A 15,476-nucleotide genomic window follows, 5' to 3' on the forward strand; every position below is an offset into this window, starting at 1 on the left:
TGACCCTCCAGGATCTAGTTTGGAGACCCCTGTCCTACAGAGTTGATACTTTGCACATGCTTTTTCATCATTACATATAATAATGTAAAAAAATTTTCTTAGAATAGGAGATATGCTGTCTCTCGCATCACATACATTATCAATAGTTAAGTATGTGGTCTTGAAGAGGATCCTTTTTTTTCTCTCTCATTTGGACTCGGTCTTGACTTGGACTCGAAACTTTTGGACTTGGACTTACTCGGTCTTGACTTGGACTTGACTTGGACTCGAACCTCTTTGGACTCGGTCTCGACTAGTCCTGGTCTTGGACTCGACAAAGCTGGACTTGACTACAGCTCTACTGCAGAGAGAAGAGGAAGTGGCTAGTGGGCCTTCTCCGCTCATGAAAGAGGAAGTTGACACTTCTGAGTCATCATGGAGACAGACTAATGCAGGAAAGGGTGAAATTTTCACTTGAGACTTTCCCTAAAGACTAAGAGTACATCTGTCGTAATTGTGGCAGGACTCATCAAAAGACTGAGAAGTGGCATGAAAACAACAGAGGCTATAGACAACAACACCAGGCCTTTGAGTGCCACCACTGGCTGACAATCCAATGCAACAGCATGAGGAGATCAACTGACTGACTGTTATGGTGTTCTGCCATTGTTCTACTCAGCCAAGCATTAGAGTTATATACAAGGAAGGTTTACTTTCAGCGCCGATGATTTGTTGTTTTGTTTATTCTTGAAGTTTCTTGATGACATGGCATTTTTTAATTTCAATAAATGTATGGGACACAAGTCTTTTGAATATTTATTTTCTTGCAAGAAAAGTTCAACAGTCATACAGTCATCCAAGTTGACTGCAGAGTGCGACCAATAGGAAAACACCTTGACCCAATATTTATACCCAAATCAAATCAGGATGCTTCTATCCAATCCAGTCATAATGCATACTCAAGATATGTGTCCATTTAAGTTATCCAACTATATTTATTGCAATATAGTAATTAATGCAAATTATTTTCTAAGAAGCTAGGTATAAAATAGGATTTCTCGTCTCACACTTGTCTTGCACATACACACACACACATTAAATAGATTTCATCTCTGTAGTGGCTTCCACCGCTTCTCTGAGAAATCACTTTCGAAGACTTGAGGTTTGGTGCCAAAAGAGTAGGGATGTAACGATTCGATGTAACAAAATCGATTCAAATATGTGATGATTCAAATCGGTTGAGATGTATGGAATTACTTTTGTGTCAATAAAAATGAAAGTAATTTTTAACCCTCAAATGTCCCTCATTTCCGGTTTACACTTAAGTCCCTTGGGGTCTATATGACCCCAAACATTGAAAGAGTAATTGTGAAAAATATATACATTTTTAATCATACAAATAATATATGTTGGGCTGATTTTATTTTGGCAAATTCTATACAAATGCTCTCTGTGGCAGTCATACCTGCGTGTGTTTGTTTGTTTGTGTGTGTGTGTGAGAGAGAGAGAGAGAGAGTGAGTGAGCATGTCTTTTATACATTGCATTTGCGCTCTAGTATCAGGCCTTCATTTCTGTGTGGACACTTTCAGATTTATGCCGGATTTTTTTTTTTTTTTTTACAAATGAAAAAAAAAACAAAAAAACAAACACATTTTTTCACATTTCCCATTCATTTCAATGTGGGGTCATATTAACCCCAATGGACAGATTTGTAAAAAAATTTTTTACACATACCTTCAGAACAACCGAATCAAGCCCAGTTTTTTTTCTGTGAATATAGATATAAAATCTTATTCCACCGAGATGAAGGGAACCATTTTTTTAAACTAAGTAAAAGTTGATTGGGGTCATATTGACCCCAGGGACCGATTGATTAAGAAACATATGAAAATATAAACTGAAACTGAATAAAATGTCTTTAAAACTAAAATAATAATAATAAAATTGCAGGCAAAATCTTTGACTTCGTTTTTAATAAGCTGCATGTTTTGCTAACGGTTTTCTCTTTCTTTCGCTGATCAGTACTTACAAATGCGCTTCCAGGGCCTCATTTATAAAAAGTGCGTAGCACATATTTGATCTTAGAGTGTGCATATGCTAAAATCCACGGCAGCGTTCATATTTATAAAAACTGTCTTTGACGTGGAAAAGTATTTACCGCCACATCAGGGTCTGAGCAGGTGTACGCATTTTTCCTGTGGCAAAGTCGGAGTACTGCAGCTGTTTGAACATCTAAGCTGCAATAATATCAGAATCAGAATCAGAATGAGCTTTATTGCCAGGTATGTTTACACATACGAGGAATTTGTTTTCGTGACAGAAGCTTCCACAATGTAACAGAATGACAGTGACAGAACAAAAAACACAGATAATAAAAAAATAGAACAAGTAAATAAGGAATAAAAATATATAAATTGACAGTTGTATGTGCAGGTATATTACAATAGACAGTTTTGTATGTACAGGTACTGTATATTATGTGCAAATTTGAGGTGTAGACTGAGTATGAGTGTTAGATAAATAAGTGTATGAGTGAATAAATAGTGTGTGTTCCACAGTTATTGTTAAGTGTCCATGAGATGGATCGCCTGAGGGAAGAAACTGTTCCTGTGTCTGGTCGTTCTGGTGCTCAGTGCTCTGTAACGTCGACCAGATGGCAACAGTTCAAAGAGGGAGTGTGCTGGATGTGAGGGGTCCAGAGTGATTTTGCCAGCCCTTTTGCTCACTCTGGATAAGTACAGTTTATTTATATAATAAAACAAGTGGTTTCGGTGCAAGCACCGAATTCATCAAACAACAAAGATGCAGTGCAAGAGATCAATTGTCCAGTGTAGTCAGATTTATTATTAACGGGAGATTTTGCGAGATTAAACTGATTTTTTAGTAGCCTAATGTTGCGATTTCTTTACTCGTTTTCTGTACAGTTTATTCCATTTTTTTTTTTTTTTTTTTTAAAGAGAACTTGCGAAATCTTGATTTACTACGAATGCGTAAAATAGAAAAAAAAGATGCATAAACGCATCTCCGACTGTTTTGTCTGTGTAGCCTATAAGGATAGGCCTATGTCGTGCAATAACGGTTTTAATATATTCTATTCAATAACATTGTTAACTGTTTTTATTTATAGCATCTGCCGCTTTGCTTCTGTGAAAATGAATAGAGACATCAGCCTTAAACTTTGTCATTTACATCAGTTATATTTGTATAAAATACACTATATACTTTTGTGTCAGTACATTAATGGCACATTTGAGCTGCATTATTAAACGGTGTAAATATAAACAAATGCCAAATCACATGCAGGTTTTTCAGACCGGAGATATAAAACGTCAAATTTTTATTTCAATAATGTTTTTTTAAAGTTTTGCAAGAATTTCGTAATACTAAACTTTTATTAGTTGTCATAGCAAGTAATTTTAAAAGTAGGATGGCTCACTTTTTCTAAGATGGCTGAAAATTTTACTTGAATTCGTAGTTTATTCTTACTTTTGGAAACCTAATTGTTTTATAATTACTATTATTATTATTTCTGTTGTTTCTAGAAGTAGTAATTTTGATAATAGTCAATAGAAAAAATATAACCACACACACACATTTGTCCACAGAATAATTACACATTATTATATAAAAAAGCGTCCCCGCACTAACCTCTACCTCCGCCAGCAGGACCTCAATTTCAGACTCAGTAAAGTTTTTTTTCTTCTTTGCGCTCGTCATTCTCAAGCATAGAAATTCGGATATTGGCGTGTGCTCGCTGTGCACAATTTCAAGATCATTTGCGATTTATAAATGTCACATCTGGAAGAGAGGCGTACGCACGTGTTTTTGTGCGCAGTTTATACGCAACATTTTATTTGAAAATTTGAAAAGTTTTCAATTACGCTTAAATTACCTGCTCTTATCCAATCGTGGTTGTATCTCCCTTTTAGTGCTACTGAATCTTAGTGCTGCATTCAATGCGTTTACATGCACCCTCTTAATGCGATTATAATGAGATTTTGGCAATATTGCGATTAAACTTTACATCAGGTAAACGCAATACTTCGATCTAAATAATGCGATTAAGCTCATAATCGCAGCAAGCATAATCGTAGGTGGCGTACGACGATTTTAATCGAGATATACAGGCATGTAAACACCTTAATCCCATTGTTGCCACTCTGACCAAAGTGCGCATGTGCTCGTGACGTACGCACTGACGCGACATGCACACAACGCAGATTAAAAACGATGGCGGAGAAGAGAACGTCACATTTTTGGGGAGCTAAGGAAATGGAGTTTATGTTGTCAACATTGCGTGACATGAACATAATGCAGTACATTGATGGAAGAAAACACTGAAACGGGGACATTTTTAGGCGTGTGACAGCAAAAACGTCCAAGGTGTTTTGCACCAGTTGTAAATAAATTAAAACAGCGGCCAGTAACACCTAATCTTTCTGAGTCCATCATTTGTGCTGTGCAGTGGGGTATGTGAATAATGGCGGTAATAAAAAATAACCACAATTCTTAGCGAATAATACGAATAATGGAAATTGCATGTAAATGGGAGTGAAGAGCTTTGCTCTTGACATCTAAACATCATAATGCGATTAAGTCTTTACTCTGATTATTGGAAATAATCGCATTCTTCATGTGCATGTAAACGTAGTCATTGGCACTATTGACCACAGCATTCTTTTGATTAGACTAGAAAATTATGTTGCCATTAGTGGAACTGCATTGCGTGCACAAACTGCACACACATTGGTTCAAATCGTACTTATCTGACCTTCATCAATTCGTAGCAGTGAATGAAGAGTTATCATATCATATCGATCACAAGCACAGTATGGAGTACCACAAGGCTCAGTACTAGGACTGTTGCTTTACACGCTTTACAGGTTACCCTTGGGAGATATCTGTATTTAAATGTTTGTACGTATGTTTCTAAATTAAATATCTATATACCTTTTTAGGTGGAGAAGCACCTACAACCAGAATGTTAGGAATATGAATCTTTACGATATATGACCTCACACCCTTCATAATAGAGTACATACTGTATTACTCATGGTGTTGATTTTCTTAGTCTTTTCTTCTCTGAAATGTGCCACACAAAACAAAACAAAAAAACCTGAACTACATCTGTAGTACATCAATGTCCAAACACTGTCCATAGCTGAAGTTGGCTGATAGCAAATTAATAATCCAACCTCTTTTAATGAAAACACGCCACAGCTCTCAAACTCCAGACTCTTCCTAACCAGGAAAAGTCAAAAATAGTCAGACTATGATCTCACGTCGAAAATAACTTTAAATCTGTGTGGACCATGATGTGGTAGCCTCACCAATAAAGAGTCCTCCTAAAATGCATACAAATACACTACCTTAAACTCTTAGCATTAATCCAAACATAGGCCATACATACATGTAACATCTCTTCAAAAAACATCAGCAATGTACACTTTTAAATAGGAAAAAAACACACCTTTAAACTGGGGTTGAAATGGCACATTTCCCAACCTGGACACAGTAGTGATGGGACGATTGATGCTGAGGCTCCGATACTCCGACGCAGTTTTCAAAGCACTATTGCATCACACACTGTCCCGATGCTTGTATCGAAATGACAATACCAAGTGATTGATGAAGTTTGAAGCGTTGAACGTCATGCAGTATCGGAAGGTCGGGACAGCTGGTTTGAAAAAAAATCGGCGCTTCACATGACTCTTGTGTTTGATTTATGCATACAAATACACTACCTTAAACTCTTAGCATTAATCCAAACATAGGCCATACATACATGTAACATCTCTTCAAAAAACATCAGCAATGTACACTTTTAAATAGGAAAAAAACACACCTTTAAACTGGGGTTGAAATGGCACATTTCCCAACCTGGACACAGTAGTGATGGGACGATTGATGCTGAGGCTCCGATACTCCGACGCAGTTTTCAAAGCACTATTGCATCACACACTGTCCCGATGCTTGTATCGAAATGACAATACCAAGTGATTGATGAAGTTTGAAGCGTTGAACGTCATGCAGTATCGGAAGGTCGGGACAGCTGGTTTGAAAAAAAATCGGCGCTTCACATGACTCTTGTGTTTGATTTACATTGACTTGGTTGTGTGTGTGTGTGTGTACACTTATTTGGGATTCAGTAGAATAGTTTAGAATAACCTCAACACCAGACAGAAACTGAATGCACGTCACACCTCTATTGCATTTTATCATGTTCTAGCTGGGGTCTCAGAGACCCCAAACAGCTCACCCAAAATATTTTTGCTACTACTCACGTCAATTATTAATTATAATCACACACTTGTATATTTGATATTATTGATCAATGTGAATCCATTGACCGGACTACGCATGACACGAGTTGGCACAGATTAAAAACTTTTTCAAACCATCCTCTGCTCCGCGATGTTTCGTTAGATAGGCTGGATAAATCGAGTCTGACCACCAGATGTCGCTAATGTGCACTTTGTTAAAAAGATTCGAGTAAAGCACCATTTTTCAGCACAATTTGATGAAAGCCTCAAACGGTTCAGAAAGCCTCTGTTTCCCATCACTAGGACACAGCACAATGTGTTCAGCAGGTGAGCCATGCTGGATACTGCTGCTTGCTATTGCTAACTCCCTTCTTCTTCTTCTTCTAATAACGTTTTATGGCGGATGGCAAACCAACTTCTGGTGCATTTACCGCCACCAACTGGACTGGAGTGTGGAGCACTAATAAGCAACTAATATATACATATTTCTATATATATATATACATACACACATATCCACACACACATATATATATATATATATATATATATATATATATATACAAAAAAAACTACCAGAGCTACCGTCATTTCCTGCCATCAGTGCTCCAGTCACAGTCCAGTGTTGCCAAAACCACCTTCCCCCACACCCGACCACTCGAGGATCTGCTAACTTCTTCTTCTTCTTCTTCTTCTTCTTATATTTTTACGGCGGTTGGCATCCAGCGTATTGGTGCATTACCGCCACCTTCTGCTCCGGAGTGTGGATCAGAAAATAGGTTTACAGACTAAATCACCCATTCTCCCACCTTTATCCCGACACATACATACCTACACACGCACACCTTATCCCTGCCCTGCTTTATAATAACATTTCAAACTCGCCCACCTGTGATTTTCTAATGATTCCTGAAGACATGCTCAGGTGTGTTTGATTAAGGTTAGAAACTAAACTCTGCAGTAAAGTGGATCTTGTGAGCCAGATTTGAGGATCCCTGGCCTATATGAAACAACAGGTTCTGAAAAGGTGTCTTTTGGTTTAAACCATTCCAGTTCAATTGAGTGGCTAAAAAATGGCCAGTCAATGTTGTTTGTATTCTCCTAGTTGCATTACAGGGCTGCCTACCATGTCTGGCCCACAGTGGGCCATCATGGGATTAATGTGGACAGTCCACTAGTGTGGCCTGCACACAGAGAGCCTGCGGTGAGCCCAAAGCTGTGGGCCTCGCCTGGGCAAGCCCGCACTGGGCCTGTTTAGGTTTGGTGTGGGCTGGCCCTAGCCCACTGTGCCCGCAAAAAACCAGCATGGGCCCTGCAAGGACATGTTTGCAGGGTCCTCAAGATTGCTTGAAAATACAGAAGCAGGTGTCCTGAAGCAGGTTGGAAATAAACTTTGCAGGACAGTGAGTCCCCAGGAGCAGTGTCGAAGACCTCTGTCTTAGAAGATATAAATTCATTCAGGTTTGGAAGGACATCAAGGTGAGTAATTGATGACAGAATTTGCATTTTTGGTTGAACTATCCCTTTAAATCCGCAAAACTGGATATGAGTTTTATTTATTTATTTATTTACAGGAAGAGGCACAGGAAATCATTGGGCTGGCTGGTAATGGAGACTCGGGCAGTCTGATGTGCAATCCTGCTATAGTGTTACTTAAATCACAATGTTGGTTAAGTTATCATCAAGACAGTAAATACATGACATGTTAGTATTTTAGGACCCAGGTTTTTTTTTTTTTTTGCTGAAATAACATGATTTGTTTCTTTTGCTCCAGGATTTCTCTTGTTTGTTTACAGCAGGTTACAGCTGTTTAAGACATCTGGCTTTAATCAACAGACAGTGTTTTCCACATAACTGTAAAACCACTCATCAAATTGCAAACAAATACACTGATATAATACATGTTTTGTTATACTTTGCACAAATGTTCTATGACTCACTTGTTTAGTTGATCTCTCTAACCTTGATCTAACACAACATATCTGTTCAAAATTCAAGCTTCCATGTTAGCTGAGATGATATTGTGTGTGTGTTCACTATACTATGTGTGTGTGCACTTGGATGGGTTAAATGCAGAAATTCTGAGTATGGGTCACCACACTTGGCCACACGTCACTTCACATTACATTTAGATAGATTTAAAATAGATTTTAATATGAACTTTTTTTTTTAATTTACATGACATTTATGCATTTGGCAGACAGTGAAAGCCCGCAGTTGATGGAGATTTACCGCTGATTAAAGAACCGGCTTTACTGACAAGATGCGCGTTAAATATCGCATGCGATTTATCGTGCAGCCCTAGAGCAGTGAATAATTCTCTCATTTTCTTTAGTTGTTTGATTAACAGATGATGATAGACAGCAGCAGGTTTAAACAGTAGGATGCTGTCACAGAATGCACAGATACTGACTAGCATTCGATTACTTTTCAAACTGTTTATTTTCACTAAAGACATAACTGACTGTGTTTAGTGAAAACTCGCGAAGACGGACATTCTGACATATACAAAGCGCAAAGTAGCCTATATGAGTCCGTGTTTCAGTCCGCCTCGAATTGCGCACACGGAAAGCGCTTGGGGAGTGTCTCTTCCGCAGCTCAGTGCGAATTTAACTTGTTTTTTAGTATCAAGCAAGAACGGCAGGAGACTGTATATGACAGTCACGTTACATGATTTGACTGATTTGGATGTTACATAGAAAGGGCGACAGTGCACCACATTAAGGAAAGGAACATTCATGTTTTCATAACCACTGGCCAAAATCTAAAACGAAACTGAAATGAAATAATCGTTGAGAGCAAGGGGCCCCCTGGTGTTTTGGGGGCCCTACGTAATATGCGTACTTTGCGTGTAGGGACGATCGGCTCTGTGAACCATGTTTAAATTATGAATAATTAAGAACTGCATTTAAATTGGTGTTTTAACCATTAGCATATTAAGTAACATAAACCTTTCAGTTTCTCAAAATATTTGAAATGTTTTTCAATAAAATTGTGATACAGAAGTTTCATTAAAATTAATATTTCCCTTGAAATATACATTTTAATTACATTTTGAATGGTAATTTAAAAAATAAATATTAACAAAGGATATATACATGAATATTATTACAAATAGTGTACAATGTTAATGGTAAATCACTTTCTCTTATCCCAGTTTAATGTGCAGAGAGTTTTAACCCTTTATAGGGCACTCATTGAAATACTTGGAAATTCAAAATTTCAACCCTGCAGTGTTACTGGAGGCTATTACAAGGCTTTTGAACTTTTGTGACTTAAAAAAAAAAAATTTTAATGTTGCAAATCAAGGTCAATGAAGTTATATGGTTATAAGAATATGGTTCCTCGCCATATGGTCCAGTCACTTAGGGAACTGCTTCATGGTACTCAATAAAGCAGTTGCGTTCATCATTGAGGCACGGAGGACCTTCCAGACCCTGTAGACCATGTTTGGCCTTAGTATTTTCCGCTTCCTGCTGCAGTACTTGCAGGTCTAGCTGTTGGTGTAGACAGCTGCAAAAGAAAAGTAAGTTTTTGAGTCAATATCAAGCACACTTTGAATTACTTGTGAATAACAGTAACAGTAAAGTGCAGATCTGAAAACATAGAATTTTGACATATAAACTGTAAATATATAATAAGAAGTGAAAAATAGCACTAGTAAGTACTGGCGGTACCACTTATTTTAGCGGTAATAATGCTCACAGTAAAAATAAACACCAATATATGCCATAATAATATAAACTGGGTTAGTAGTAAAAATTATAATAATGGCGTATGATCAAATATGATCACATCACCTTTCATGTCCAGCGTTCACTAATTTCTAGAAATCCTATGCAAACAACAGCTATCTCAACATTTAACACAACTATTCAAGCATATAATGTGAGTTTCATTAACTTACCATTGTTTGTTTTGATGCTATTTCCGTATTTGTGGGAGTAGGTAGGAGCGTAAATCCGTACTTTACAAGATCCAAGTACTTTACAAGATCCGAAAGGACGCTGACGTTTGAAATGCCCCGGGCAACTCCTGATTGGTCAGATGCCATGGCGTCACTATCTGTGACGTAGACTGATATCTGTTGATTGGCTGGGAGAAATCCATGTGCTTAAACGAGCTCACGGAGAGGCATGTAAACGCTATTGTGAATGGTCGATTAAGTTACCAAATATGGTTCTTCGCCCGATATTTCAAATGATTACAAAAATACATGGCTAATATAGAAGTTCAAATATATTTATATAAATTTATACAACAGTTCGTTCTGGTTCTCAAATCTGATTGGTTGAGAACCGTGAGATATTGTACTGGTATCGCTACAGGAACGCCCTTTCACAATTTTGTATCACTCTTTATCACTCTTTGTATCACTTGTTCTAGCCGGGTCTATGGCTGTGTTCGAACTGTTTCCCAGAACGCAACGCGCTCCATGTGACGTTTTATCTTCAAATGCGTGAGTGAACTGGAGGTGGGGAATAGTAATTATAAATGTAACAAGGACAAATAGACCAATTTGTTGGCAGAGGCTATTTACACTAACTCCGCCCACCAATGCCTGGCTGTGATTAACAGCACTGCAAAATACACTTGCATTTCAGAAGTATCAGTGGCGCAGCGAGTAAAACGTGAGCTGTTTGCTTTTGACGCAGTCGACCCGAGTTCGATCGCCACCTAACTACTATTTACACTCCTGTTGCTAAAGAAAATGCTGCTATTTTTGTGTAAACAGAATTGATCATTATTTGCACTTAGTGTAACTAGAATATATCGCTTTTTAATATATCGCCACTTAGTGTAACTACCAAAAATATCAATAAAGACAGCTCAGTGTTGATTTAGTTCTGTCCAGTATGTAAAGTTAATCAATTATGAAATGACTTCAATTGGGCAATATAGCATTGTTTACTAGTATGAAGCCTTATTAACAAGCCTTTGTAAAAAGAACAGTTAGCTCATTTGTTTCTAAGGTAACAACCTTGACAGCTGTGCTGAATTAATGTTCAGTGTTTGTCATGTGACAGCACTTAAGCATACTACTCTGAAACATTTATTGCTTATTGTATACTGTTTCACACACTATTCTTTAAAAAAATAGTAGGCAGTATGCACTGTGTACTGAGCAGTAAGCAAGTATGCCATTTCGAACACAGCCAATGTGTTACACCATGGATCCTGCATGCTTCTTGCTGTGGGTTCGCCACTCAATGTGACACATGCCCAAACTGCAAGAGGTACTGTGGCAAGAAATGAAGCAGAAGTTGCTTCTGTTGCAGTCATTGTGTCTATCTGAGGATGATCTCTTCTCAATCTATTAAATATGACACAGTGCATTTAAGTACAAATTCATTACTTTGAATTGATTCTCAGTTCAACTTCTGAATCAACTTCAACTTCAACTTCAGCATCTTTCCATATACCCGTCTTCCCACTTGAGTAACAAGATGGGTGACAGGCACGTGACATGGAGACTGTGTGTTTGAATCTCGTGTAGTGCAACTTTATAAAATTGAGTGTAATATTGTGCTGTTTTGATTCCTTTATTATCCAGATCAGCATTGTACAAATCTTTATTCCTCTTGGATTAGAAACAAGTGTTTTTTTTTTGGTTTTTTTTACATTCTGTGTTCTGAACTTCTGCTCATATATGGTTCCTTGCCACCTATACTTCTGAATCGACTGATTTTCATGTTCATCAATTTCTGCTGTTTTTGCTCTTCCTGCTCTGCACTGCACTACAGGGGCTTGGCCCTGTATCGCTGCTTGCAGCTATATTTATTGTAATTATTATCATAGAAAAGTGCAAGAATAAACAGATGAAAATGTTCAATTCTGCAGTCGCTCTTGAATATCCACTCTCTTTTACAGATGATATAAGAGGGGACATTTTAGTTGATGTGGGATCTGGCCCCACTCTCTACCAGGTCATGAGTGGTTGTGAGAGATTTGATCGTGTCATCCTGTCCGATTTTTTGGAAGTGAATCGAAAAGTGCTGCAAAGCTGGCTACAGGAGGGAAAGAGCAGTATAGACTGGACTGCTTACTTCAAGTATGTGTGTGAACTGGAGGGTCGCAGGTGAGATTCCCATCTTTAACTTTTTTTTAAATCCCATAAAAAGCAGAAAGGGGAGGCACAAACAAGGAAATATGACCATTTAATGTCAATATGAAAGCAGGTATAGCCAACCATCCTTTCTGCAGACGTCACAGTTCCAACACTGCTCCTGGGGTTAGAGCTCAAGATGGTAGCACCTTCTTCTTGTTGATTTTAGGATCCTGACATCCATTCTTCACGCACTTGTGTGGTTTATGACACCATTTAGGCCCTGTCCACACGAATGCAGCTATTTTCAAAACTGCAGCTTTTTATATGCGGTTTGGCCATTCGTCCACATGCACACACAGCACCAGGTCACTGAAACCGAACATTTTTGAACTCCTGCCAGGGTGAAGATTTTCAAAAACTCCGATTGCGGTGTTATCGTGTAGACAGCGAAACCGGAGATTTTGGCTTGTGACGTCATAGCATGCGCTGTTATCTCAGGGTTGGAACTGAACTCTGCAGGAAGATAGATCTCCAGGAACAGGGTTGGGCACCCCTGATCTAAGTGATAACAAAAATAATAATAATAAAAAAAAAATCTTTAACTCATATCACACAGCGGTGAAGTGTTGCCCGATTACCATGACATGACGCAGGAAAACTTTAAATATCTCACATTCACTTTCATTTCAGACCATCTCCAAAAAGACATAAAAAATATATGATTTACAAGTTTAAGATGTGTTTATCAAAGTAAGAAATATAATTAGTGCTCTTGAAATAGGAAATAGAGGCGTGTCCGGATTTACTTCCCTCTGGGTCTGGAATCCGGACCAGAGTCCTGACTTTGAGAAGTACTGCCCTAAAGGGACATGGTGATGGAAAAAAAAAATTTATGAGATGGAACAAAATGTCAGGGCATTTGCATTCTTTCAGAAATGTTGCGCATTGCAATCACACAAGAAACTTTGCATTCGCTCACAAATAGCTGATTTTGACTGGTTCATCTCTGATGATTGTGCCAATGTAGATTACAAACAGTGATAAAAAACCCATTAAATTAAATATTTAATTTAATGGGTTTTTTATCACTGTTTGTAATCTACATTGGCACAATCATCAGAGATGAACCAGTCAAAATCAGCTATTTGTGAGCGAATGCAAAGTTTCTTGTGTGATTGCAATGCGCAACATTTCTGAAAGAATGCAAATGCCCTGACATTTTGTTCCATCTCATAAATTTTTTTTTTCCATCACCATGTCCCTTTAGGGCAGTACTTCTCAAAGTCAGGACTCTGGTCCGGATTCCAGACCCAGAGGGAAGTAAATCCGGACACGCCTCTATTTCCTATTTCAAGAGCACTAATTATATTTCTTACTTTGATAAACACATCTTAAACTTGTAAATCATATATTTTTTATGTCTTTTTGGAGATGGTCTGAAATGAAAGTGAATGTGAGATATTTAAAGTTTTCCTGCGTCATGTCATGGTAATCGGGCAACACTTCACCGCTGTGTGATATGAGTTAAAGATTTTTTTTTTATTATTATTATTTTTGTTATCACTTAGATCAGGGGTGCCCAACCCTGTTCCTGGAGATCTATCTTCCTGCAGAGTTCAGTTCCAACCCTGAGATAACAGCGCATGCTATGACGTCACAAGCCAAAATCTCCGGTTTCGCTGTCTACACGATAACACCGCAATCGGAGTTTTTGAAAATCTTCACCCTGGCAGGAGTTCAAAAATGTTCGGTTTCAGTGACCTGGTGCTGTGTGTGCATGTGGACGAATGGCCAAACCGCATATAAAAAGCTGCAGTTTTGAAAATAGCTGCATTCGTGTGGACAGGGCCTAAATGGTGTCATAAACCACACAAGTGCGTGAAGAATGGATGTCAGGATCCTAAAATCAACAAGAAGAAGGTGCTACCATCTTGAGCTCTAACCCCAGGAGCAGTGTTGGAACTGTGACGTCTGCAGAAAGGATGGTTGGCTATACCTGCTTTCATATTGACATTAAATGGTCATATTTCCTTGTTTGTGCCTCCCCTTTCTGCTTTTTATGGGATTTAAAAAAAAGTTAAAGATGGGAATCTCACCTGCGACCCTCCAGTTCACACACATACTTGAAGTAAGCAGTCCAAGTAGGCGGCTGCAGTGAGGGGAGGAGTGAAATAAGCGCAGTCAAGACGGACAGTTCTGACCTCTCGAAGTGGAGCAGATACCAACGAGATCAAAGGCGGATATCGCGTTATTCTCACTCATGTGCTGTGTTGCTAATAAACATGATATGATTCCAGTTATATTGTTTTTATATGAAAATAAATAAGATGAACAAGACACTCAAAGTGCTTGCTATTTAATTCCATACGAAAGGCGTATTTATCATCCATTTTTACTTTAATACAAACATGTATTTTAGATTTTTATAGAAATATTACAACAATCACATATCTCACGCAGAGATCGCACTGTCATAGTGTTTGGAATATTCATGCATAATTTAAATACATAATCACATGGAACCAGAAAAAAAATAAAACATTTTAGAAGAGAACACAGCATCACAGTTGTCTGAACCAATGAGCATTAAGGTGTGTCGTCAGCCAGTCGTTTCCCATCATGCTTTTGGTCAGCGCAGTCGGCGGAGAGTTTTTTTGGCATAGGCTATGTCAGCATGACATCAGAGCAAGTCGGACTAACTCGGACACTTTTCTAACCGGCATGCATCTCGCGGTGATCACCGGTGATCGGTTCTGCGCAGATTTTGCTCATCTCAAACAAGCCTATTTATTGCTTATTGTATACTGTTTCACACACTATTCTTTAAAAAATAGTAGGCAGTATGCACTGTGTACTGTGCAGTAAGCAAGTATGCCATTTCGAACACAGCCTATGTTTTTTTTTTAATTATTATTCACTGAGCTAATCGTAGAGTACGTTAGTTAATATAAGAAGAAACGTCTAGCTTCGCGGTCTCTCTCTCTCTCATTTGGATGCACGTCTTGCCGCATTGATTCTCTCTTATAACCTCACTATTTCTCACAAATAACCTAAGCAGCACATGCCCTTGATACGAATTCTAAAAGTGACGTATGTTTAACTGTCAACTTGAGCTTTGAATCCGTGGCGGAAGGAAGTAGTTCCGCACAAAAGAGGGTTTATTAGGCACCTCCGTTGTTTCTTG

The sequence above is a fragment of the Sinocyclocheilus rhinocerous genome, unplaced genomic scaffold (genome assembly GCF_001515625.1).
Source record: "Sinocyclocheilus rhinocerous isolate Xijiao unplaced genomic scaffold, SAMN03320098_v1.1 scaffold1298, whole genome shotgun sequence".
NCBI lineage: Eukaryota > Metazoa > Chordata > Actinopteri > Cypriniformes > Cyprinidae > Sinocyclocheilus > Sinocyclocheilus rhinocerous.